The sequence below is a fragment of the Salmo salar genome, chromosome ssa24 (genome assembly GCF_905237065.1).
Source record: "Salmo salar chromosome ssa24, Ssal_v3.1, whole genome shotgun sequence".
Classification (NCBI taxonomy): domain Eukaryota; kingdom Metazoa; phylum Chordata; class Actinopteri; order Salmoniformes; family Salmonidae; genus Salmo; species Salmo salar.
In genome coordinates, this window is record NC_059465.1 from 45353410 (window position 1) to 45380893 (window position 27484).

General features: G+C 43.7%; 1 pseudogene; it reads left to right on the top strand.

The window, feature by feature from the left end:
- The window catches only part of LOC123730394 (collagen alpha-1(III) chain-like), a 135979-nt pseudogene that overhangs the window by 36769 nt on the left and 71726 nt on the right, over positions 1–27484 (top strand).

The window sequence follows — 27484 nt, forward strand, 5'->3', positions numbered from 1 at the left end:
AATGGGGGGGGTAGAGAATAAGGGGTAGGAAAAGGGGGGTAGAGTATGGGGGTAGAACATGAAGGGGTAGAGAATTGGGGTGGTAGAGCGTGGGGTAGAGCATGTGGGGATTGAGAATGGGGGTGGTAGAATATAGGGGGTAGAGAATGGGGGGTAGAGAATGGGGGTAGAGAATGGGGGGTTGAGAAGGTGGGAGGGTAGAGAACGGGGGTAGAGCATGAGGGGTAGAGCATGAGGGGGTAGAGAATGGGGGTAGAGAATGGGGGGTAGAGAATGGGGGTAGAGAATGGGGGGTTGAGAATGGGGAGGGTAGAGAACGGGGGTAGAGCATGAGGGGGTAGAGAATGGGGCGGTAGAGGATGGGGGGTTAGAATGGTGGTAGAGAATGGGGGTAGTGAATGGGGCGGTAGAGGATGGGTGTAGATAATGGGGGTGGTAGAGGATGGGGGGTTAGAATGGGGGTAGGTAATGGGGGGCGGGAGATAATGGGGGGTTAGAATGGGTAGATAATGGGGAGTTAGAATGGGTAGATAATGGGGGGTTAGAATGGGTAGATAATGGGGGGTTAGAATGGGTAGATAATGGGGGGCGGGAGATAATGCTGTTAAAACAACACGCTGAGGATCATCAACTCCAGCCGCTCTGACGAGGGGAGCTATGTCTGTCGAGACGAGAATCAGTTTAGCTCAGCTGAGATGACGGCCATGCTCTGGGTAAAAGGTAAGCAATGCTCAGAGGGCCTTTATTTTATGCTAATGTATGGGGGGGGTAGAGAATCAGGGGGAACAGCATGGAGGGGTAGAGAATAGGGGTAGGGTATGGGGTAGAGAATTGGGGGTGGAGCATGGGGTAGAGCATGGAGGGGTAGAGCATGAGGGGTAGAGCATGGGGATAGGGCACATGGGGGTGTACAGCATATGGGGGTGTACAGCATATGGGGGTGTACAGCATATGGGGGTAGAACATAGGGGGTTAGAGCATTGGGGTAGAGCATTGGGGGTAGAGCATGGGGTAGAGCATGGAGGGGTAGAGCATGAGGGGTAGAGCATGGGGATAGGGCACATGGGGGTGTACAGCATATGGGGGTGTACAGCATATGGGGGTTAGAGCATGGGGTTAGAGCATGGGGTAGAGCATTGGGGGTTAGAGCATGGGGGTAGAGCATTGGGGGTAGAGCATTGGGGGTTAGAGCATTGGGGTAGAGCATTGGGGGTGGAGCATTGGGGGTAGAGCATGGGGGGTAGGGCACATGGGGGTGTACAGCATATGGGGGTGTACAGCATATGGGGGTGTACAGCATATGGGGGTGTACAGCATATGGGGGTAGAACATAGGGGGTTAGAGCATTGGGGTAGAGCATTGGGGGTAGAGCATGGGGGTCAGAGCATTGGGGGTAAAGCATGGGGTAGAGCATTGGGGGTGAGAGCATTGGGGGGTAGAGCATATGGGGGTAGAGAATGGGGGTAGAGCATATGGGGGGTAGAGAATGGGGGTAGAGCATGGGGGTAGAGCATGGATGGTAGAACATGGTAGGAAGAGAATGGGGATAGGGTTTGGGGGCAGAGAATGGGGGTATAGTATGTGGGGGTATAGTATGTGGGGGTAGAGTATGTGGGGGTAGAGTATGTGGGGATAGAGTAAGTGGGGGTAGGGAGTGGAGGGGTAAAGAATTTGGGGGTAGAGAATTGGGTGGCTGAAAATGGGGGGAGTAGAGAATTGGGGTTGGAGCTTGTATTTCCTTTGTAGAAGCCTGGTATGATAATATATTGTTCTATTTTAAACCAATACGACACCACGGTGTATTAGTGCTGAGTACATTCAGATCGTAGTGCATCGTTGCCCTTTTACCTATTCATATTGAAATAATTAGCATCATTTTAAAAAATAAACTATGTTTTTTATTTTTTTTATTTTTATGTACTTCTTCTGCCACTGATCCGTCATACAGAGCCACTGGACATTAAAGTGCAGCGTGGTAGTCAATGGCAACACAAATAAACCAGTCAAAACCTGCCTCCTTGCTCCGAGGGAAAACACTCACGGATAAAAGAAGAATGAACCAGAAGTGTTTTTGGATAACAGTGAAGTTTACCCACAGCTCTATTCTTGTCTCTGACAGGAAGTGTCCCTCAACATTCATTGGTCAGCTTGTCAAATCGAGCTCCCGGCACCTGACAAAGACAATATGACAACAACGTGGAACAGCAAAGAAAAGGCAACGTTTGTTCATCCTCAGACAGGATATGACCAAACATGGCCCCGCCCTCGACGCCACGCTAACATCCTTCGTCCTGATGATGACTGAAGAGGAAGGAGTCGTGGCGGAGAGGAAGTCAGCGGAGGGACAGGAGGAATCCGGTCTCCACCCTGACGAGCAGGCCAGGCACGCTGTCTCCTGAACCACCTAGGATCCCTGTGAGAGGTATCCAGTAACCAGACAAACTGCCAAACGCGGATGTCCCTACTGATAAGGACTAGGAGAAGGCTGTGGAAGACGTTGAAATTAATAGAAGATACGGGGTGTTTTGTATTTAGTCGGCGGGTATTACAGTACATACTCGTGGATGTAAATGTATGACCATAGCTTTTACATTTCCAAACAGGGCCCATGTCTATCAACGTTGTTCTACGGTACTTATGATTTTTCCAACTCCACACACTAGGGTTTTATATTTCTTTACAGTATTTTACAAATAATTAAATCACTTTTCTCCCTGATAACTCGGTATTTCCCGCCAAAACGGAAAGTGTCATTCTAAAGCATATAAAACATAAAAATATGTCTGGATTTGATTAGAGCTTTGATCAGTATGATGCTACCTGATGAGCCCTACATTAAATACGCCTGATGAGCCCTACATTAAATACACCTGATGAGCCCTAAATATACCTGATGAGCTCTACATTAAATACACCTGATGAGCCCTACATTAAATACACCTGATGAGCCCTACATTAAATACACCTGATGAGCCCTACATTAAATACACCTGATGAGCCCTACATTAAATACACCTGATGAGCTCTACATTAAATACACCTGATGAGCCCTACATTAAATACACCTGATGAGCCCTACATTAAATACACCTGATGAGCCCTAAATACACCTGATGAGCTCTACATTAAATACACCTGATGAGCCCTACATTAAATACACCTGATGAGCCCTACATTAAATACACCTGATGAGCCCTACATTAAATACACCTGATGAGCTCTACATTAAATACACCTGATGAGCCCTACATTAAATACACCTGATGAGCCCTACATTAAATACACCTGATGAGCTCTACATTAAATACACCTGATGAGCCCTACATTAAATACACCTGATGAGCCCTACATTAAATACACCTGATGAGCCCTACATTAAATACACCTGATGAGCCCTAAATACACCTGATGAGCCCTACATTGAATGTGTTTGATGATCCCTACATTAAATGTGTTTTAGGAGCTCCCCAAAAAAATTTTTTATGAGCCCTACTTTACAGTAAATACGTTTTATGAGCCAAAAGCCCCAAAAAGGTCAAATGATTGTGTCGTTATCCAAAACATATGATAGAAAGAAATAAAAGTGTCACGGTTTCCGCAGGATGAAGGAGCGGACCAAGCGCAGCGTGTGTATCGTTCCACATTTTCTTTATTAAACTGTGAAACTGTGCAATAAATACACAATAGACAAAACAACAAAACGTGATGAAGAGTTACATCATACTCTTAGTGAAAAACAATCTCCCACAAACCCAGGTGGGAAAAACAACTACTTAAGTATGATCTCCGGTTCAGGGCGTAGTCCCTGCTCCGCCTGCTGATCCCTCCGCTTTTGTGTCACCGAACCCTGGATCGTCGCCGAAGGACCCGGACCGTGGATCATCACCGGAGGTTCTGGACCCCGGACTGGCGGTCGTCTCAGGAGGCTCCGGACTGGGGGCCGTCTCAGGAGGCTCCGGACTGGCTGCCGTCTCAGGAGGCTCCGGACTAGCTGCCGTCTCAGGAGGCTCCGGACTGGCTGCCGTCTCAGGAGGCTCCGGACTGGGGGCCGTCTCAGGAGGCTCCGGACTGGGGGCCGTCTCAGGAGGCTCCGGACTGGGGGCCGTCTCAGGAGGCTCCGGACTAGCTGCCGTCTCAGGAGGCTCCGGACTGGGGGCCGTCTCAGGAGGCTCCGGACTGGGGGCCGTCTCAGGAGGCTCCGGACTGGGGGCCGTCTCAGGAGGCTCCGGACTGGGGGCCGTCTCAGGAGGCTCCGGACTGGGGGCCGTCTCAGGAGGCTCCGGACTGGGGGCCGTCTCAGGAGGCTCCGGACTGGGAACTGTCGCTGGAAGCTCTGGACTGGGAATGCGCACTGGAGGCCTGATGCGTGGGGCTGGCACAGGTGGCGCCAGACTGGTAACACGCACCTCAGGGCGAGTGCGGGGTGCAGGAACAGGACACCCCGGACTGGGCAGGCGCACTGGAGGCCTGATGCGTGAGGCTGGCACAGGTGACGCCAGACTGGTAACACGCACCTCAGGGCAAGTGCGAGGAGCAGGCACAGGGCGTACCAGACTGGAGAGACTCACTGGAGGCCGGGTGCGTGGAGCAGGCACAGGATATACTGGGCCGTGGAGGCGCACTGGAGGTCTCGAGCGTAGAGCTGGCACAACCCGTCCTGGCTGAATGCTAACTCTAGCCCTGCAAGTGTGGTGCGCTGACACAGAGCGCACCGGGCTGTGAATGCGCACTGGCGACAATGTGCGCATCACCGCATAACACGGTGCTTGCTCAGTCACTCGCTCCCCACGGTAAGCACAGGGAGTTGGCTCAGGTCTCCACCCTGACTCTGCCAATCTCTCCGTGATGCCCCCCGCCTCTCGTGCTTCCGTCGTTGCCGTGCTAGTTCCTTGTCTCGTCGCCGCTCTGCTCTCGCTGCCTCCACCTGTTCCCATGGAAGGCGATGCCATGCAACCTGGATTTCCTCCCACGTCCAGGATCCCTTTCTGTCCAGGATGTCTTCCCAGGCCCATTGCTCCGGAACACACTGCTTGGTCTCTTTGTGGTGGGAGATTCTGTCACGGTTGTCGTAGGAAGGAGCGGACCAAAGCGCAGCGTGTGTATCGTTCCACTTTTTTTTTTTGAGACTGTGAAACTATGCAATACATACACAATAAACTGAACGAACAAAAACAACAAACCGTGACGAAGAGTTACAACATACACTTACTCAAAAACAACTACTTAAGTATGATCTCCAATTAGAGACAACGATGACCAGCTGCCTCTAATTGGAGATCATCCCAAAAAAAAGCCCAACATAGAAATACGAAACTAGAACATAACAACATAGAAAATCTAAACCTGTCACGCCCTGACCTACTCTACCATAGAAAATAACAGCTTTCTATGGTCAGGACGTGACAAAAAGCCAATAAATGTATGGTCACTTGGGTAAATAAATGAAACTAGCTCCTGTAATCTTGGGTAAATAAATGAAACTAGCTCCAGGAATCTTGGGTAAATAAATGAAACTAGCTCCAGTAATCTTTTTGTATGTGGACAGTTTTATTTGTACTGTATTGAAATATACTGTAGTATATGGGGGAACCAGTTAGGACAGCAGAGTCTTCTGAAAATATCTGAACCCTCAATAATAACACAGTACCCCCCCCCTCCCGGGCCCCCCAAAAATACATGAAACAATTAAATACAAATTGCCTTTCACGACTCCTTCCTCTGTCTCAACAGTTAAATGAAATATGTTGTGTTTTCCTTATCAGTATCATTGTAATGACTTGCTTGAATAATATAGGACAGGAATGAGATGGTTTTCTTTTCTCTTTACAAAGATTGAATGGTTATGGGTCTGAATGGTTATGGGTCTGAATGGTTATGGGTCTGAATGGTTATGGGTCTGAATGGTTATGGGTCTGAATGGTTATGGGTCTGAATGGTTATGGGTCTGAATTAATAACTGTTATAGCCTACCACCATCTGAATGGTTATGGGTCTGAATGGTTATGGGTCTGAATGGTTATGGGTCTGAATTAATAACTGTTATAGTCTACCACCATCTGAATGGTTATGGGTCTGAATGGTTATGGGTCTGAATGGTTATGGGTCTGAATTAATAACTGTTATAGTCTACCACCATCTGAATGGTTATGGGTCTGAATGGTTATGGGTCTGAATGGTTATGGGTCTGAATGGTTATGGGTCTGAATTAATAACTGTTATAGCCTACCACCATCTGAATGGTTATGGGTCTGAATGGTTATGGGTCTGAATGGTTATGGGTCTGAATGGTTATGGGTCTGAATTAATAACTGTTATAGCCTACCACCATCTGAATGGTTATGGGTCTGAATGGTTATGGGTCTGAATGGTTATGGGTCTGAATGGTTATGGGTCTGAATGATTATGGGTCTGAATTAATAACTGTTATAGCCTACCACCATCTGAATGGTTATGGGTCTGAATGGTTATGGGTCTGAATGGTTATGGGTCTGAATGGTTATGGGTCTGAATGGTTATGGGTCTGAATAAATAACTGCAATAGTCTACCACCATCTGAATGGTTATGGGTCTGAATGGTTTTGGGTCTGAATTAATAACTGTTATAGCCTACCACCATCTGAATGGTTATGGGTCTGAATGGTTATGGGTCTGAATTAATAACTGTTATAGTCTACCACCATCTGAATGGTTATGGGTCTGAATGGTTATGGGTCTGAATTAATAACTGTTATAGCCTACCACCATCTGAATGGTTATGGGTCTGAATGGTTATGGGTCTGAATTAATAACTGTTATAGTCTACCACCATCTGAATGGTTATGGGTCTGAATGGTTATGGGTCTGAATGAATAACTGCTATAGTCTACCACCATCTGAATGGTTATGGGTCTGAATGGTTATGGGTCTGAATGGTTAAGGGTCTGAATGGTTATGGGTCTGAATTAATAACTGTTATAGTCTACCACCATCTGAATGGTTATGGGTCTGAATGGTTATGGGTCTGAATGGTTATGGGTCTGAATGGTTATGGGTCTGAATGGTTATGGGTCTGAATAAATAACTGCAATAGTCTACCACCATCTGAATGGTTATGGGTCTGAATGGTTATGGGTCTGAATTAATAACTGTTATAGCCTACCACCATCTGAATGGTTATGGGTCTGAATGGTTATGGGTCTGAATGGTTATGGGTCTGAATGGTTATGGGTCTGAATTAATAAGTGTTTTAGCCTACCACCATCTGAATGGTTATGGGTCTGAATGGTTATGGGTCTGAATGGTTATGGGTCTGAATGGTTATGGGTCTGAATTAATAAGTGTTTTAGCCTACCACCATCTGAATGGTTATGGGTCTGAATGAATAAATCGACAGCCTATTCAGCCAGTTCACCTGTGATACAAGTCAATATCTGACGTCCATCCAAGTCTGAGGATGTCGGGAGACTACGTGGAAACTGGCCACTAGAGGCAACAGTGAGCTCTGTTATCTCCTAGTAGCGTTTGGTTTTGCTAGAGTGTTGTGGATGGGGATGGTGAGAATTTGTTCTTAACTGACTTGCCTAGTTAAATAAAATCTAGCTAGCTTTACAAGGTGGCTAAAGCGTTCCACAGTGATGCTGGTCCATGTTGACTCCAATGCTTCCCACAGTTGTGTCAAGTTGGCTGGATCTCCTTTGGGTGGTGGATCATTCTTGATACACATGGGAAACTGTTGATCATGAAAAACACAGCAGCGTTGCAGTTCTTGACACAAACTGGTGTGCCTGGCACCTACTATAATACCCTGTTCAAAGGCACTTAATTATTTTGTGTCTTGCCCATTCACCCTCTGAATGGCACACAATACACAATCCACGTCTCAATTGTCTCAAGGCTTAAAAATCCTTCTTTAAACTGTATCCTCTCCTTCATCTACACTGATTGAAGTGGATTTAACAAGTGACATCAATAAGGAATCATAGCTTTTCACCTGTATTCCCCTGATCATTCTGTCATGGAAAGAGCAGGTTTTCCTAATATTTTGTACACTCAGTGTACATCAATCTTGAGAAGGCTTATCTATTTTTGATGCAAATTTTGAATGGAATTGACAAAGAGAGAGAGAGAGAGAGAGAGACTAAGAGAGAGTGCTTGAGTGTGCACCGATTTAAAGCAACATTATTCGAGTGATAGGCTGTTTTAATAAATCCTCTTACATGTAAAGTCCACATATTTGGGGACCATGTTTGTTTTATTTTTATTCAGTTCAGTCTGGTGTGAGAACGGTAGCCCCTATCTGCAAAAGCAAGGTGGCTTCAGAAAACGGACTATCTTGGCTATTGATTGGTGCCTTTTAAATCTTTGGTGTGACTTACTACCGTATATGGGCATAAACAATTATAAAGGAAAGGCTGAGCCGATGACCTAATTTCAAGATGGCTGCTACCTACATTCTGGTGAGCATTGTGAAGCACGAACAAAATTAACACTGAATATGTTGATACACACCGAAAGGCGGGACTCCACAGAACATGAGGATATCTTTTTTTGTGTCTGCCTGTGACCTACCGTTATTGATCACCAGCCCCGATTACTTTACACAACGTTTTCACCAAACAGCAAACATCTTACAAGATAAGCTTCAATTTGGTCTGTGTTTGAGCTACATCTCGATGGGAGGTATCAAATGAATCCTTAGGTTGGTAGGAACAAATCTAGCCCATTGCCAATGTTATCTGATGATGCATGACTTAATGGCAACATCCAATGTCCACTGAGTGACTAGATCTTTGCGCAATAATACATCTGATGTTGCCTGCTTACTTGCTGTGCGAGTCCAATCACATAGGTGATTGGCTACTATGGCACCTTGGCATTCTTGTAGCCAATGAGATAAGCTTTCCAGGGACCTGGGTGGGACAAAGTAAGAGGCACATCCAGTGTCCAAAAAAACTGTGCATTTACCACATTCGGACACTTTGGAGAGGTTGAAAGGACACTTGAATGTACCCTGGATACCCCCATAACACCACCACAATGTTTGAGTGAGGTTGATATGGTAGAAATTGTTGTGTTTTTATACTGAACAAATAGCATTTAAAGATTGCAAATATGTAATAGCACTGGAATGATCTAATTTACAGACATATGACACTTTGGAGAGGTTTAGGGACACTTGGAAAAGTCCAGTGACCACATCATTTCTAGTTGTTAGGGTCTATCAATCCCATTTTTTTCTTCTGATATTGTTCACATGTTTTTGGAAGCCATCTGAAATGTTTCCAGCTCTAGTCATCAATAATTCACGTATAGTTTGTCAATGAAAGATGACTTTCAAAAAAAATATATTAAAAAATAACTGTTATTTTGTGTGTGCTTGATCTTGTGTATTCTGAACTGTGTACTACCTATCTATTTACTGATCATTTCCTCATAATCTCCCAGATATCTTCTTTCCAAATATTACACGTTTTTACATGCCAACCCCCGTTACACATGAATATTTAGAAATCTACATTTTACATTTTAGAGTTTAAAAGATTGCTCAAATGTGCGAGTGCCTTTTGAATGTAGAGTTTAAAACTTTGCCAATGCAAACAAATTTTGTAATTGTCTTTACAATGAAAAAAAAATAAATAAAAAAATAAGGGGACCCCGAAAAGCCAGAAAGATCGACACACATTCAGATATATTAGTCCTAATATTAGTGTAGCATTTGGCTACACTGCAGCAAATGTACCTGTCATCAGTTAGCAGCTGAACTGCGCTTCATATGAGATGTATTGTCTGTCCCCACCCTGAGTGATGTTGATTAGTCATACAGGAAGCAGAGCAGAGCAGAGAAGGCCACAGAGCAGCCAGATGTAGACATAGCATATCATTTAAGAGTTCCATTTCACGTCATGCTGTTTATAGAAATAATTTATTATAATTTATAATTTTTTTGGCATTTATTTATCCAGGAAAACGGTGTGGGTTTGGGCGGAAATCACGGTAACGTGGTTACCCGCTATTAAACCCTAACACACCTACACACACACACACACACACACACACACACACACACACACACACACACACACACACACACACACACACACAACCGATACCCCCCACCACCACCATCAGTGAAAGAAATCATATTGGACAAAGCAGAGGGAGCTAATCTCAGCAAACTCACTGCAGCAGCAGGATAGAGGATAGCCACCTGCCTGACTGGCTGAGAGGCTGACTGGCTGACTGGCTAAGGGACTCACTGGGAGGCTGACTGGCTGAGAGGAGGAGAGACTGACTGGCTGAGAGGATGAGGCTGAGAGACTGACTGGCTGAGCGTAGGAGAGCCTGAGAGGCTGAGCGTAGGAGAGCCTGAGAGGCTGAGCGGAGGAGAGCCTGAGAGGCTGAGCGGAGGAGAGCCTGAGAGGCTGAGCGGAGGAGAGCCTGAGAGGCTGAGCGGAGGAGAGCCTGAGAGGCTGAGCGTAGGAGAGCCTGAGAGGCTGAGCGGAGGAGAGCCTGAGAGGCTGAGCGGAGGAGAGCCTGAGAGGCTGAGCGGAGGAGAGCCTGAGAGGCTGAGCGGAGGAGAGCCTGAGAGGCTGAGCGGAGGAGAGCCTGAGAGGCTGAGCGGAGGAGAGCCTGAGAGGCTGAGCGGAGGAGAGCCTGAGAGGCTGAGAGGAGGAGAGCCTGAGAGGCTGAGCGGAGGAGAGCCTGAGAGGCTGAGCGTAGGAGAGCCTGAGAGGCTGAGCGGAGGAGAGCCTGAGAGGCTGAGCGTAGGAGAGCCTGAGAGGCTGAGCGGAGGAGAGCCTGAGAGGCTGAGCGGAGGAGAGCCTGAGAGGCTGAGCGGAGGAGAGCCTGAGAGGCTGAGAGGAGGAGAGCCTGAGAGGCTGAGCGTAGGAGAGCCTGAGAGGCTGAGAGGAGGAGAGCCTGAGAGGCTGAGCGGAGGAGAGCCTGAGAGGCTGAGCGTAGGAGAGCCTGAGAGGCTGAGCGGAGGAGAGCCTGAGAGGCTGAGCGGAGGAGAGCCTGAGAGGCTGAGCGGAGGAGAGCCTGAGAGGCTGAGCGGAGGAGAGCCTGAGAGGCTGAGAGGAGGAGAGCCTGAGAGGCTGAGCGGAGGAGAGCCTGAGAGGCTGAGCGTAGGAGAGCCTGAGAGGCTGAGCGGAGGAGAGCCTGAGAGGCTGAGCGTAGGAGAGCCTGAGAGGCTGAGCGGAGGAGAGCCTGAGAGGCTGAGCGGAGGAGAGCCTGAGAGGCTGAGAGGAGGAGAGCCTGAGACCTCACGCAAGCGAGTGCGAACACACATGCACACACCACAGCAGTCCGGGTTAGCTGGGTGTTTATTAAAATATGTATTTATATATTTATTTTAGGATTGAGGATTGGGCCAGAATCAATGAGGGGAATAATTAATGTTCCAAATCAAATCAAATATTATTGGTCACATACACGTGTTTAGCAGATGTTTTTGGTCACATACAGTTGAAGTCGGAAGTTTACATATACTTTGTGGAGTCATAATGGAGTCATTAAAACTCATTTTTCAACCACTCAACAAATTTCTTGTTAACAAACTATAGTTTTGGCTGAAAATCAATCCCAGAACAACAGAGAAGGACCTTGTGAAGATTCTGGAGGAAACAGGTACAAAAGTATCTGTATCCACAGTAAAACGAGTCCTATATCAACATAACCTGAAAGGCCGCTCAGCAAGGAAGAAGCCACCTCTCCAAAACCGCCATATAAAAGCCAGACTACGGTTTGCAGCTGCACATGGGGACAAAGATTGTACTTTTTGGAGAAATGTCCTCTGGTCTGATGAAACAAAAATAGAACTGTTTGGCCATAATGACCATCGTTATGTTTGGAGGAAAAAGGGGTAGGCTTGCAAACCGAAGAACACCATCCCAACCGTGAAGCACGGGGGTGGCAGCATCATGTTGTGGGGGTGCTTTTCTGCAGGAGGGACTGGTGCACTACACAAAATAAATGGCATCATGAGGTAGGAAAATTATGTGGATATACTGAAGCAACATCTCAAGACTTCAGTCAGGAAGTTAAAGCTTGGTCCTAAATGGGTCTTCAAAAATGGACAATGACCCCAAGCATACTTCCAAAGTTGTGGCAAAATGGCTTAAGGACAACAAAGTCAAGGTATTGGAGTGGCCATCACAAAGCCATGACCTCAATGCTATAGAAAATTTGTGGCAGAACTGAAAAAGAGTGTGCAAGCAAGGAGGCCTACAAACCTGACTCAGTTACACCAGCTCTGTCAGGAGGAATGGGTTGAAATTCACCCAACTTATTGTGGGAAGCTTGTGGAAGGCTACCCGAAACGTTTGACCCAAGTTAAACAATTTAAATACAATGCTACCAAATACAAATTGAGTGTATGTAAACTTCTGACCCATTGGGAATGTGATGAAAGAAATAAAAGCTGAAATAAATCATTCTCTCTAATATTATTCTGACATTTCACATTCTTAAAATAAAGTGGTGATCCTAACTGACCTAAAACAGGGAATTTTTACTAGGATTAAATGTCAAGAATTGAGAAACTGAGTTTAAATGTAATTAGCTAAGCTATATGTAAACTTCTGACTTCATCTGTACATGTGTTTAGAAGATGTTATTGGTCACATGCACGATGTTATTGTGGGTGTAGCGAAATGCTTGTGCTTCTAGCTCTGACAGTGCAGTAATATCTAACAGTAAACACAATCTTAAGTAAAGAAATTGAATTAAGAATGTACAGTTGAAGTCGGAAGTTTACATAAACCTTAGCCAAATACATTTAAACTCCGTTTTTCACAATTCCTGACATTTAATCCTAGTAAAAATGTCCCTGTTTTAGGTCAGTTAGGATCACACTACTAGTCCAACGCTCTAACCACTAGGTTACCTAGTGACTACCTAGTGACTAGTGTTCCATTATCAACAGTGATTTCAAGTCCAGTACGGAAGGAAAAAAAGGAAACCGCACACTGTTCTTGATAGTATCCGTGATATTTAATAAGCTTACGTATCGGCCTAACGGCCTTCGTCAGAGCTTTTCCACTACGGAAAAAAAAAAATATATACATATATGAAATGTATGCATTCACTACTGTAAGTCGCTCTGGATAAGAGCGTCTGCTAAATGACTAAAATGTAAAATGTAAGTCTATGTATGTAGGGCAGCACCTTCTAATCTGCTAGTGATGGCTATTTAAGAATTTGTTCTTAAACTGACTTGCCTAGTTAAATAAAGCCAAAAAATACATAAACAGTCTGATGGCCTTGAGATCGTCTCTCCGTCCCAGCTCTGATGCACCTGTACTGACCTCGCATTCAAAATGATAGCGGGGTGAACAGGCAGTGGCTCGGGTGGTTATTGTCCTTGATGGTCTTTTTGGCCGTCTTGTGACATCGTGTGCTGTAGGTGTCCTGGAGGGCAGATAGTTTGCAGACCGCACCACCCTCTGGAGAGCTTTGCGGTTGCGGGCGGTGCAATTGCCGTACCAGGCGGTGATACAGCCCGACAGGATGCTCTCAATTGTTCATCTCTAAAAGTTTGTGATAGTTTTTGGTGACAAGCCACATTTCTTCAGTCTCCTGAGGTTGAAGAGGCACTGTTGCTCCTTCTTCATCGCACTGTCTGTGTGGGTGGACCGTTTCAGTTTGTCAGTGATGTTTGTTGGGGGACAACCTGAGGATGAGGGTCAGAGAATACAGACTTGGAATAAACAGAGGTCCCAATCAGACCAACACCAGGAAAGCAACCACAGACTGGAATAAAACAATGAGACCAACACCAGGTGAACTGTCACAGCCTGGAATAAAACGGATTTAGGGGCCAGGGACTCTAGCTAGTGGATCGCTAACACAATATGATTCAATGAGATTCACGGCCCTCTCGTGAGATTGTCCACCTGTGATCCAGAGTAAATATTTCACATAAATCAAAAAAGGAAAATTGACAATGTTGAATAAACACATTTGTGTGTCCTCCCAAAACAGGACATGACCACAATAACATAGCTGTGCATATATAGTCATTCATATAACACAAAGATTTTTAAGATAGTATATTATTTAAATGATATACTGTTATAAGGATTGCTTTTGTATAAAGATATATTCAGGTGTGTATTATAAATGTTTCTCTATGTTAATTTTATGGCTGTCATACTGTAAGCATTGCCGGTTCTCTTCCTATGTACAATAGTGAAAGTGTGTACTGTTACTCCACATTAACGTTTTAACGAGGCTGTGTAGAACCTGTGCGTTGTTTCTTGAACACAATACACTGAGGTATTATGGCTGCCAGCTGTCTTTTATGACATCAGCTGTGACATCAGACCTGATGCTCATTCTGTTGGAGGTGTAAGAGTTGTTTCAAATTTTTATAGGCTGTTAGGTAATGAAATCACTTGATGTGACCCTCTCCGTCCTATAGATATGCTTATTGGGGAGCAGGTCTCTGAGTGTGTGTGTGTGTGCATCGTTTTGCGTTTTTAAGACCCCCTGTTTCCTATAGATATGTAAAATAGCATCAGAAACGTTTAGAAACGGAGGAAAGACGTGGAGAACCCCAGTGTAACAAGCCTACTCAGACGGAACGGCTTGTAATTAGTTATTTAAAAAGGGCCACTCTGTGTAGCGGTTACGCTGATGACGATTGCACTATGTAGCAGGGAGAGATGGGGAAAATACGACCTGAAGTGTGTCTTCAATTTAGAGAAGTGGTCTGTGGTTGTGGAATGCTTGTTGGACAGTACTTCCACAATTGGAAACAAGAAAACAACAGAAATGTGACAGCTGGATCGTAAGACACAGAAACATTGTTTTGAGTTTTATTTTCATTAGAAAAGTGTTCTGAGAATACCACAGTAAATACATAGTCACCAATCGACATACCGTGGTTAACTATTGAGTTGCTATTTGTTATTACTGACTTTGTTTTGGATAAAAGAAGCATTTTTATAATGTATAATTGAATTATTAAACGTGTGTCTGCCCAAGGGTTGGTTATCAGATATCATTTATGAAGTTCAGTTTGATCCAATTATTTTATGTAATTTTTCATCTTTTCCCAATTTAAATGTTATTAAAATCAGACATGGAAGTTTTAAACCACAGAATGTTCATCATGTATTTATCTCCAGGAACCACAGAATGTTCATCATGTATTTATCTCCAGGAACCACAGAATGTTCATCATGTATTTATCTCCAGGAACCACAGAATGTTCATCATGTATTTATCTCCAGGAACCACAGAATGTTCATCATGTATTTAGCTCCAGGAACCACAGAATGTTCATCATGTATTTATCTCCAGGAACCACAGAATGTTCATCATGTATTTAGCTCCAGGAACTAAGGTGAAATGATAGCAACACAGTCAGTGGAATTCAACTGAACTCGTCATTATGCCTGTGTTAGAATGGGAAGATGGGAAAAAGACTAAGAGTGGTTTACTTAGAACTGTCAGTTATGTCAGAAGGGATGTAACAATGATTGAAGGAAAGCACTCTCGATTATATTTTTTGCAATTTTCATTTTCATTGGCTTGTGCATACTAAACTATCCCTTTCCCAATGCCTTGCGTGACTCCAAAATGAGACCCTATTCCCTATTTAGGGAACTACTTTTGACCGAAGACATTTAGAATGTCGATAAATCCTTCTATGGATTATCATGGAGTAATGGATTGACATGCCATTGACAAGGACCTCTGCCTATTTAGACATTATTTGATTATTATATACATTATTTCCTTCACTCTGCGGTCCAACTCATCCCCAAAAAAATCTCAATTGGGTTGAGGTCGGGTGATTGCGGAGGCCAGGTCATATGATGCATCACTCCATCACTCTCCTTCTTGGTCATATAGACCTTACACAGCCTGGAGGTGTTTTGGATCATTGTCCTGATGAAAAACAAATGATAGTCCCACTAAGCGCAAACCAGATGGGATGGCGTATCACTGCAGAATGCTGTGGTAGCCATGCTGGTTAAGTGTTCCTTGAAATTCTAGATAAATCACTGACTGTCACCAGCAAAGCACCACCACACCTCCTCCATGCTTCACGGTGGGATTTTTTTTTTAAACATTTTAGTCATTTAGCAGATGCTCTTATCCAGAGCGACTTACAGTAGTGAATGCATACATTTCATACATTTTTATTTTTTTTATTTTTTTTCCATACTAGTCCCCCGTGGGAATCAAACCCACAACCCTGGCATTGCAAACACCATGCTCTACCAACTGAGCCACACGGGACCATACCACACAAACCACACAAACCTACTCTGCGTCTCACAAAGAACCAAAAATCTAAAATTTAGACTCATCAGACCAAAGGACAGATTTCCACCGGTCTAATGTCCATTGCTCGTGTTTCTTGGCCCAAGCAAGTCTCTTCTTATTATTGGTGTCCTTTAGTAGTGGTTTCTTTGCAGCAATTCGACCATGAAGGGCTGATTCATGCAGTCTCCTCTGAACAGATGATGTTGAGATGTGTCTGTTACTTGAACTGTGTGAAGCATTTGTTTGGGCTGCAATTTCTGAGGCTGGTAACTCTAATGAACTTATCCTCTGCAGCAGAGGTAACTCTGGGTCTTCCTTTCCTGTGGCGGTCCTCATGAGAGCCAGTTTCATAATAGAGCTTGATGGTTTTTTCTGCGCTTTTGAAGAGCCTTTCAAAGTTCTTGAAATGTTCTGTATTGACTGACCTTTGTTTCTTAAAGCAATGATGGAACGTCATTTCTCTTTGCTTATTTGAGCTGTTCTTGCCATAATATGGACTTGGTCTTTTACCAAAATGGGGCTCTCACAACAACTAACTCAAATGCATTTAGAATTAAGGATAGAAATTGCACCAATTACAAGACACACCTGATAATTTAAGTTCATACCAGGTGACTACCTCATGAAGCTATTTGAGAGAATGTCAAGAGTGTGCAAAGCTGTCATCAAGGCAAAGGGTGGCTACTTTAAAGAATCTCAAATATAAAATATATTTTGATTTAACACTTTTGTCTACTCCATGATTCCATGTGTTATTTCATAGTAGATGAACTTAAATGTATTGTTTTTATATATTTTCCACAAACCCTACCGTCCTTTCCCTAATTGGAGTAAACTAATGAAAAACACTTAGGCTTCTACTTCCAGCTTATACATTTTATGGACACAGTACAGTATATTTTACAATAGTTATCTTTTGTTCGTTTTTATTCCCATCCTTCGTCTCCACTCAACCCCTCCCATCTATCTCTGAACACCATCCAGTTTTTACTTCTATTTGCCATTGTCACGTTCACTATCTTCAAACTCCTAAATAAACCAAGACGCAGTGTGCATAGAATTCCACATCTTTTTAATGAAGATGAAACTCGGCAAACAACAAACAGGAGGAAAACGTGACGTTCTGGGCTGCTCACAGGCAGCTACACAAAAAACAAGATCCCACAATCACAGGTGGGGAAAAAGGGCTGCCTAAGTATGATTCCCAATCAGAGACAACGATAGACAGCTGCCTCTGATTGGGAACCACACTCGGCCAAAAACAAAGAAACAGACAACATAGAATGCCCACCCAACATCACACCCTGACCTAACCAAATAGAGAGCTGTTTTATTTCTCTAAGGTCAGGGCGTGACAGCCATGTATTTTTCAGCTGTGCTGTGATGTTTCACAAAAGTTCTGAACCTTTCCTGCCCAATCTACATATTGTATATTTAAAGATAAACATTTTTGCTAAGAGTATTATTGATTGATTGACTATGACTTTTTAAATCACCCAGCAGTGCTATTTGCAGAGTTAGTTTCAGGAAAATGTTTCAATTCTTCAGCCATTCCTGAACCTGTAACCAAAAACAACCTACGTATGGACAGTACCAAAATAAATGATCTAATGATTATGTCTCTTCGCAGCAAAATCTGCAGAGCTGGGATGATTGTATCCCCCATATATAAAGTAATTTAAATTGAAAAACTCTGCCACTAGAAATGTGTTAATTTGCAGGCGGTGTTTTACTTGGAGTGAAATAGGTTCTGGTACACATTTTGGGTGCTGGTACTGTTTTTATATTTAGCTGCAGGAGCTCCACAATACTTCTATAAGAGAAACAGCAACTCAAGCAGTAGAACATTTGAGGTGCTGGAACTCCGCTCCGGTGAGCTCTTGCCCACGTCGAGCAGTGTTTGCTGGTAGAAATGTTGTCAAAATTCACTGAAGTAGCTCGCAAGTTTACTAGATAAGCTACAGTAGTTGCCTTGGTAACCCGACAAGCAGACTTGCCAGTTTAGCAAACCAGCCCATGGCTTGCTATTATGAAAATCGAATTCAACAATGCCAACAATGTTTTCAATTTGACTTTTGCTTTCAAAAGTAGCTCAATGAACTATAGCCATTGAATTCTACCATGCGTTATAGGAAAATATTGCCGGCTCTCCTTCACTTCAATCAGAAACCATTATTCAACAATGCCATGGTATAATTACACGATAAGGCCCGAGGGGGTGGGGTATATGCACAATATACCACAGGTAAGGGCTGTGTCCAGGCACTCTGCGTTGTGTCGTACTTAAGAACAGCCCTTAGCCGTGGTATATTGGTCATATACCACACCCCCTCGGGCCTTATTGTTTAAATATTATATGCAAAACAAACTGCTCAGAGAAATAGATTATATATTTTTTCAATTAATAAAATACAAATCTAAAAAAAAGATAGGGGTCAAATGGCTCTGTTTTTTGTAAACGATCCAGGACCCATGTGAGGATCGCCACTAAACCCTTTCTCAAAAGTATTTTATGAGATTGGAGAACATAATAGGATGGCTCTTCGACCACCACCATTTTTGACAGTATTTTCTGCATGTTCATAGTTTATTTCGAAGGCCAAACCCCCCCCACTGGTGTGCCTGGCCAAAGAGCTCTACTTTCATGTCATCCAACAAATGTGAAAACGCCGGGAGTTTGCTAAACGGCATTGGCGCTTGGATTAGAACCACTGCTATGGTCATATGAGATTTAAAATAGAGCTCTTTAGCCACGTACACTTGCGGTGGGATTTGGCCTTCGAAAGGACAAGCATGTTGGAAAATACCTCATGTCTACTATAAAATATAGTGGTGGATCTTTGATGTTATGGGGCTATTTTGCTTCTGCTGTGCCTGGGGCCCTTGTTAATGTCAACGGCATCATTAATTTTACCAAGTACCAGGACATTTTAACCAAAAACCAGGTTGCCTCTGCCAGGATGGTGAAACTTTGTCGAAAGTGAATCTTCCAGCAATACAATAACCCCCCCCCAAAAAAAATTATTATAATTTTCCACAAAATCAACCTTTTGCAATGGCCAATGGCCGTCCATACTTGAACTCCACTGAAACAATGTGGCTTGAATTGAAGAGGGCAGTGCATAAGGGCAAACGAAAGATATCAAGCATCTGGAAAGATTCTGTATAGAGGAATGGTCTAAGATCCCTCCCAATGTGTTCTAGATTCCTCCCAATGTGTTCTAGATCCCTCCCAATGTGTTCTAGATCCCTCCCAATGTGTTCTAGATTCCTCCCAATGTGTTCTAGATTCCTCCCAATGTGTTCTAGATTCCTCCCAATGTGTTCTAGATCCCTCCCAATGTGTTCTAGATTCCTCCCAATGTGTTCTAGATCCCTCCCAATGTGTTCTAGATCCCTCCCAATGTGTTCTCCAGTCTCATAAAACATTCTAATCCTGGCAAGGGGAGTGTTAGGGTTTATTGAAAACAGGGATGCCAATAATAAAAAATAAAAAAATAATTTATTGCTTGTTGAACCAAATCTCTTTCTCTGTGCAACTGTATCAGTATTAAATAATATCTTAAAAAAAACAACATAGCTCAGTATTTGTATAATTTATGTTGTACAGTCATTCCAGATCCCATTGTATATTGGTATGAAAGGCATCATATGGCCTTGAGCTTAGTGTTGGGCCAGTAATCAAACCGATTTTTTTCTTTTTTTTTTCTTAAAAAAATAAATAATCTAGCGCTGTACCCTTCAGCAAGGCACTTAACCCTAATTGCTCCAGGGACGGGGTACAATGGTGACCCCACTCCCTGTGGGTGTCTCAGGGAGAGTTGGGATATGCAAAACAAACACATTTCCATTACACACTGTGTGTAACAGGACAAATATAAACACCCAAAAGTATTATTATTTTTATGCAAATAATATGGAAAAACGGTCATGTTTTATTCCAATGGAATGTCTTAACATTTTAAATTCCCATGAAATTCCAATCAAGCGACCGGATTATCAGAATAAAGAAATCATTTTCTATTAAATCCCGTGAATAATTTCCAACTGTATTTATAACAGAGATAGTGGGATCATGATTCATTTTATAACAGAGACAGTGGGATTGCGATGCCAGTTTTTTTTATTTGCCTGTAGGAGAAAAAGTGAGCGCTCCTATCACTGAGATTGTTAATCGTGACAGATTTCTGTTATTTGTTCCCCTTTATCTTACCACAGTAATTCTGATTTCTATTTAACTGTGAATGTGCTTTTGATGGTATTGAGCTGTAGGAATTCTGGTCCTTCATTTTCTCATGTAAACAATCAACCAATTCAGAAATATACTTTAATGATGTGGAAATAGTTAAAAGTACACAAGTGTATAATAAATAAACATTTAATAATGGTTTCATTTACAATTACAATTAAATTTACAATGCATTTGAACATATTATTTAAAAGTCCAATTTGATATAAATCATACAGGTGGCTAAGAGATGTAACTATTACTTAAAAAAATAAAAATGAATTTTTTTATGTGTTTATGTGTTGTTGAGGGTTAAACTCTCCCTTTATGGATGTGAATTTCCTTCATTAAGAGACAATGCCGAGTAACACACACACTTCAGTATGTCACCAAAGTAAGCCCCTAACAAAAGCGGGAAACAGCAAACTTATAATGACCTCACTCTCCCTCGTGTTGTCATTTCCAACATTTATAGTACGACAACAATAAGAATTATCCAGTCAAAACAGCCTAATCCCATTCAAATCCTATTCAATCTTCAAGATCAGGAATTCCGCCCGGAATAAGTCGGGGGCGGAATAAAAGATACATCTGCCACTAGGGACTGGGGGGGGTAGAGAGGCTGGAGAAAGGGACAGCTATTTAAACAAGGTTTATATGGTGAGGACGCATGTCGTTCTGAGAGGAACAATGAGCCTAACAGGCCCCCAGTGGCCCATATCCAGACCTCCATCATGTGACACTAGCAAGAGGGAATTACACTCCACCCCTTTATCCCCTTTCTATTTATCTCACTCCTTTATCTTTCTCTAACTCTCTACCTCTCTCTCTCTTTCTCTTTCATTTTCAATTCAAGGGGCTTTATTGGCATGAGAAACATATATTTACATTGCCAAAGCAAGTGAAATAAACAATAAAAAAATGAACGGTACATTTTACACTTTCACAAGTTCCAAAATGAAAAAAATATATATATTTAAAATGTCATATTATGTCTATATACAGTCTCTCGCTTTCTCTCTCCCTCTCGCTACCCCCTCCTTCTCTGCCCTTTCCCCTTCCTCCCCTATCTCAGCAGTGTATTCTTAGCTCCCAGTCGGGTGCTAGCCTGACTTTGTGACCTCCTCCATGGAGTTAGAGTCCTTATTAGCATCACTAAGTCTACGTCCCAAATGGCACCCTATATAATGCACTACTTTTGACAGGAAGCCCCATTGGCCGTGGTAAAAATTAGTGCACTATATAGAGAATAGGCTTCCGTTTGGGACGCAGCCTAAACCTTCAGGGGTCCATGTCCCAGGGAGAGGGGCCCTGCCGACCCCTGTAATGCTCAGCAGATGGACACACTTTAATCAGATTGGATCAAGGAGTCTCTAAGGGGAAATTGTTGCATTTTGTCAGCCTGCTGGCCAAGTCTGTAATCTCTATCCCACCATTCACTGACTGCGGCATAAAGTCACGAAAGGAAGAACCGGTCCCCACGACAACAAATTGAGCTTTGCAAGTCTATTGTAAAAAATAATGTATTTGCTGTTGCCTTCTCAAGCCTAGGACTCGGAAATCAGCTTGATAATTCTTGAGACAGATGAAATGACACATATAAAGGCCTGTCAATCTGAATATCGATAGGATAGAGTAGATTGACGAGGTTCAGAGTAAAGTAGAGTTGTTTTGTCATGTAGGTTCAAGGGCACAGATTAAAGAGAAACCACCACTTCTCTAATTCACTTTTGTACTGTAAGGTTATTAACATGTCATACGTGTTATAAAATAGATAATTTCCTCACTACAAGCGAATACAAGTGCTTCCGCATTGTACCGGTAGAAACGGGCCAGCTACATTTCCTGCTTGTAAGCAAACCACAATAAAGATTTCAGGACGCGGAGGACTACGCCGTGAAGGTTCTATCCTGTCTGTGTTTGTAGCTAGCCCTTTCAGCCAGAAGGTTTTGAAACAGAACTGAAGTCTCAACTGATGGGGTTGCCATGTCGTCAAATGGTAAAAGTGATGCTATTCCATCAACAACAAAAAATCCCTTCTTTCACTTCAAAGAGGAAAGCTAAGGTAACTAACGTTACCTAGCTAAATAGCTATCAATGGTGTGGGTGGGTGACTGGTGTCTGTTGGGGGGTGGGTATTGTGAGGAGGGGATGGTGTGGGTGGGTGACTGGTGTCTGTTGGGGGGTGGGTATTGTGAGGAGGGGATGGTGTGGGTGGGTGACTGGTGTCTGTTGGGGTGTGAGTATTGTGTTTTGAAGGTTAGTCTGCATGATCTATTCACCAATACACTTAAGTGTCTACAAGACAAGTGTTCTTCAAACTTTTCACACCCTTGCAGTCAGTTCATTGGCATGGAGGAGAGGACCTGTTAGTATCCCCTCCTAGTCTATTCACTCTGTATGTTGTGGTTGCCTAAAGGAGTAGACCAAGGTGCAGCGTGGTATGTGTTCATCTTGATATTTATTTTGAATCTGAACACTTAAACAAAATAATAAACAGTGGAAAAATTACTGTCACATCTTGCAGGCTTTACAAAGCAGTACAAAAAAAATAAGATCCCACAACTCAAGGAGGGAAAAGGGCTGCCTAAGTATGGTTCCCAATCAGAGACAACGATAGGCAGCTGCCTCTGATTGGAAACCATACCTGGCCAAAACATAGAAATATAAACCATAGAATGCCCACCCCACACCCTGACCTAAGAAAATAGAGAAATAAACCCTCTCTCTCAGGTTAGGACGTGACACTGTAATTGGCAGTGCTTGTCTACTCAACAGCACAGATGCAAGTCAAGCCCCCCCTTCAAACTTGTCACATCTTTGATAACAGTCCATATCTCAATGCTCCATTAGTGACTCTTGAGTGGAACAAAACACATACCAGTCTACTGTACCCTTTGTTTATAGTTGAACATGGTTTATTGTATGGTTACACGTCCTCATCATCAGTCTTCATGTCTTTCCAGGAGACTTGCAGAACAAACAAATCTTCTGCCAGAGGCTGAAGCAGTGCATTAGTGTAGAGCTGTGTGCATTAGTGTAGAGCTGTGTGCATTAAAGTAGAGCTGTGTGCATTAAAGTAGAGCTGTGTGCATTAAAGTAGAGCTGTGTGTATTAGTGTAGAGCTGTGTGCATTAGTGTAGAGCTGTGTGCATTAGTGTAGAGCTGTGTGCATTAGTGTAGAGCTGTGTGCATTAGTGTAGAGCTGTGTGCATTAAAGTAGAGCTGTGTGCATTAAAGTAGAGCTGTGTGTATTAAAGTAGAGCTGTGTGCATTAAAGTAGAGCTGTGTGTATTAATGTAAAGCTGTGTGGTCTCTATAGACTACAGGGGTCATTCTGCAGGTCTCAGCAGCAACACATACCTACAAGGGTCTCGTTTCACTGCAATTTTTTTTTAAATTAAACCATCTAGTGTTCAGCGAAATAACAACACACTGTCAAATACAGGTAGCCTAGTCAAGTAGTTCACATCCAATCATAATAACCGTTATTCTCTTTCGGGAATTACACTAACGGTCCGCCTGTAGTCAAACGTATCTGCTGCTCATTCCGTTTGCTACGGTTTGCAACTGCACATGACGACAAAGATCGTACTTTTTGGAGAAATGTCCTGTGGTCTGATGAAACAAAAATAGAACTGTTTGGCCATAATGACCATCGTTATGTTTGGAGGAAAAAGGGGGAGGCTTGCAAGCCGAAAGAACACCATCCCAACCGTGAAGCACGGGGGTGGCAGCATCATGTTGTGGGGGTGCTATGCTGCAGGAAGAACTGATGCACAAAATAGATGGCAAAATAAAATGATGGCTTCATGACAAAATAGATGGCATCATGAGGTAGGAAAATGATGTGGATATATTGAAGCAACATCTTAAGACATCAGTCAGGAAGTTAAAGCTTGGTCACAAATGGACAATGACCCCAAGCATACTTCCAAAGTTGTGGCAAAATGGCTAAAGGACAACATAGTCAAGGTATTGGAGTGGCCATCACAAAGCCCTGACCTCAATCCTAGAGACAATTTGTGGGCATAACTGAAAAAGCGTGTGCGAGCAAGGAGGCCTACAAACCTGACTCAGTTACACCAGCTCTGTCAGGAGGAATGGGGCCAAAAGTCACCCAACTTATTGTGGGAAGCTTGTGGAAGGCTACCCGAAACATTTGACCAAGTTAAACAATTTGAATGCAATGCTACCAAATACTAATTGAGGGTATGTAAACTTCTGACCCACTGGGAATGTGTTGAAAGAAATAAAAGCTGAAAATAAATAATTCTTTACTATTATTATTTCACATTCTTCAAATAAAGTGGTGACACGCAGCTGGAGGTTGAATGTTTGAAGGGGTACGGGACTATAAAAAACGTTTGGGAACCAATGATGTAGACACACACAGTCGGTGATGGACAGGACACACAGGAGGTATGTTTGTAAATTCCGTTTTTTTTTTAGCACCAAGAAGCCATTTCAGGCTATCAATCAAGTTTGAGTAGCTAGCTTGTCTAAATCTGTTAGCTGGTAGACCTTTTTCGAAAAGCAAGCGATTATTAAATGTACTGAATATGACTTACATTCTTTTAAGCAGATTTTAGCAGAGATACAGAGAAGCATATTTAAAAAAAAATTTTTTTAACCACCAGTCAAGGGGATACAGACGGCTCAAGTGGTATGCTGAGATATTCAGAACAATAGACAGAATTTGACAGAGTGAAGCATAGTGGTGATGGCTCCCCTCCCCCCTCCCCCAGCCATCATCACTTACTTTGTGGCGTCTCAGATTTTTGGGATGCGTGACGCCCCTGTCATGATAGTAGATACCAGAGACTGCCAGTCATTGTGCTAATGCTAGCTAGCATTTGCTCGCAAAACTACCTCTAACTTCCTTCATACTGGTATCAACACGTTCACCTGACTCTGGGGAAGTAGATAAAGGGATTCATTGCCAAAATACTGAAGTATCCCTTTAGGCCTCATCAGGATTTCAATAAAAGGAGAAGCAGTAGGGAAGCACCATATGATCTGGATATTATTGGCTCTGATCAGATCCCCCCTGGATATTATTGGCTCTGATCAGATCCCCCTGGATATTATTGGCTCTGATCAGATCCCCCCTGGATATTATTGGCTCTGATCAGATCCCCCCCTGGATCATATTGGCTCTGATCAGATCCCCCCCTGGATCATATTGGCTCTGATCAGACCCCCCCTGGATATTATTGGCTCTGATCAGATCCCCCCCTGGATCATATTGGCTCTGATCAGATCCCCCCTGGATATTATTGGCTCTGATCAGATCCCCCCTGGATATTATTGGCTCTGATCAGATCCCCCCCTGGATCATATTGGCTCTGATCAGATCCCCCCCTGGATATTATTGGCTCTGATCAGATCCCCCCTGGATATTATTGGCTCTGATCAGACCCCCCCTGGATATTATTGGCTCTGATCAGATTCTCCCTGGATATTATTGGCTCTGATCAGATCCCCTGGATATTATTGGCTCTGATCAGATCCCCCCTGGATATTATTGGCTCTGATCAGATCCCCCCTGGATATTATTGGCTCTGATCAGATCCCCCCATGATATTATTGGCTCTGATCAGATCCCCCCTGGATATTATTGGCTCTGATCAGATCCCCCCCTGGATATTATTGGCTCTGATCAGATCCCCCTGGATATTATTGGCTCTGATCAGATCCCCCCCTGGATATTATTGGCTCTGATCAGATCCCCCTGGATATTATTGGCTCTGATCAGACCCCCCTGGATATTATTGGCTCTGATCAGATCCCCCTGGATATTATTGGCTCTGATCAGATCCCCCCTGGATATTATTGGCTCTGATCAGATCCCCCCTGGATATTATTGGCTCTGATCAGATCCCCCTGGATATTATTGGCTCTGATTAGATCCCCCCTGGATATTATTGGCTCTGATCAGATCCCCCCCTGGATATTATTGGCTCTGATCAGATCCCCCCTGGATATTATTGGCTCTGATCAGATCCCCCTGGATATTATTGGCTCTGATCAGATCCCCCTGGATATTATTGGCTCTGATCAGATCCCCCTGGATATTATTGGCTCTGATCAGATCCCCCCCTGGATATTATTGGCTCTGATCAGATCCCCCCCTGGATATTATTGGCTCTGATCAGATCCCCCCTGGATATTATTGGCTCTGATCAGATCCCCCCTGGATATTATTGGCTCTGATCAGATCCCCCCTGGATATTATTGGCTCTGATCAGATCCCCCCCCTGGATATTATTGGCTCTGATCAGACCCCCCCTGGATATTATTGGCTCTGATCAGATCCCCCTGGATATTATTGGCTCTGATCAGATCCCCCTGGATATTATTGGCTCTGATCAGATCCCCCCCTGGATATTATTGGCTCTGATCAGATCCCCCCCCTGGATATTATTGGCTCTGATCAGACCCCCCTGGATATTATTGGCTCTGATCAGATCCCCCCTGGATATTATTGGCTCTGATCAGATCCCCCCTGGATATTATTGGCTCTGATCAGATCCCCCCCTGGATATTATTGGCTCTGATCAGATCCCCCCCTGGATATTATTGGCTCTGATCAGATCCCCCCTGGATATTATTGGCTCTGATCAGATCCCCCCCCTGGATATTATTGGCTCTGATCAGATCCCCCCTGGATATTATTGGCTCTGATCAGATCCCCCCCATTAACAGTCAGCTGAACATGATGTTGTTATTTCACAGTACTGCCAAGCAGAGATATTAAATGAAAAGACAGACAGCAGCATCAAGACAGATGTATGGAGTGCAAATCTTATTAGAGTGGCCATTTGAGAAAGATGACAGAAGGGCCTGACAGTGTATGTGTGTGTGTGTGTGTGTCTGTGTGTGTTTCCTGACACTGCTTAACCTTTCGATTGTCTGGGTTTAAGACCAATTGACCCTTGGAGGAGTAGCAACAGGGTGGCACCCAGGCAACCAGTCCGGTCAATAGCTGCGCCAATAGTC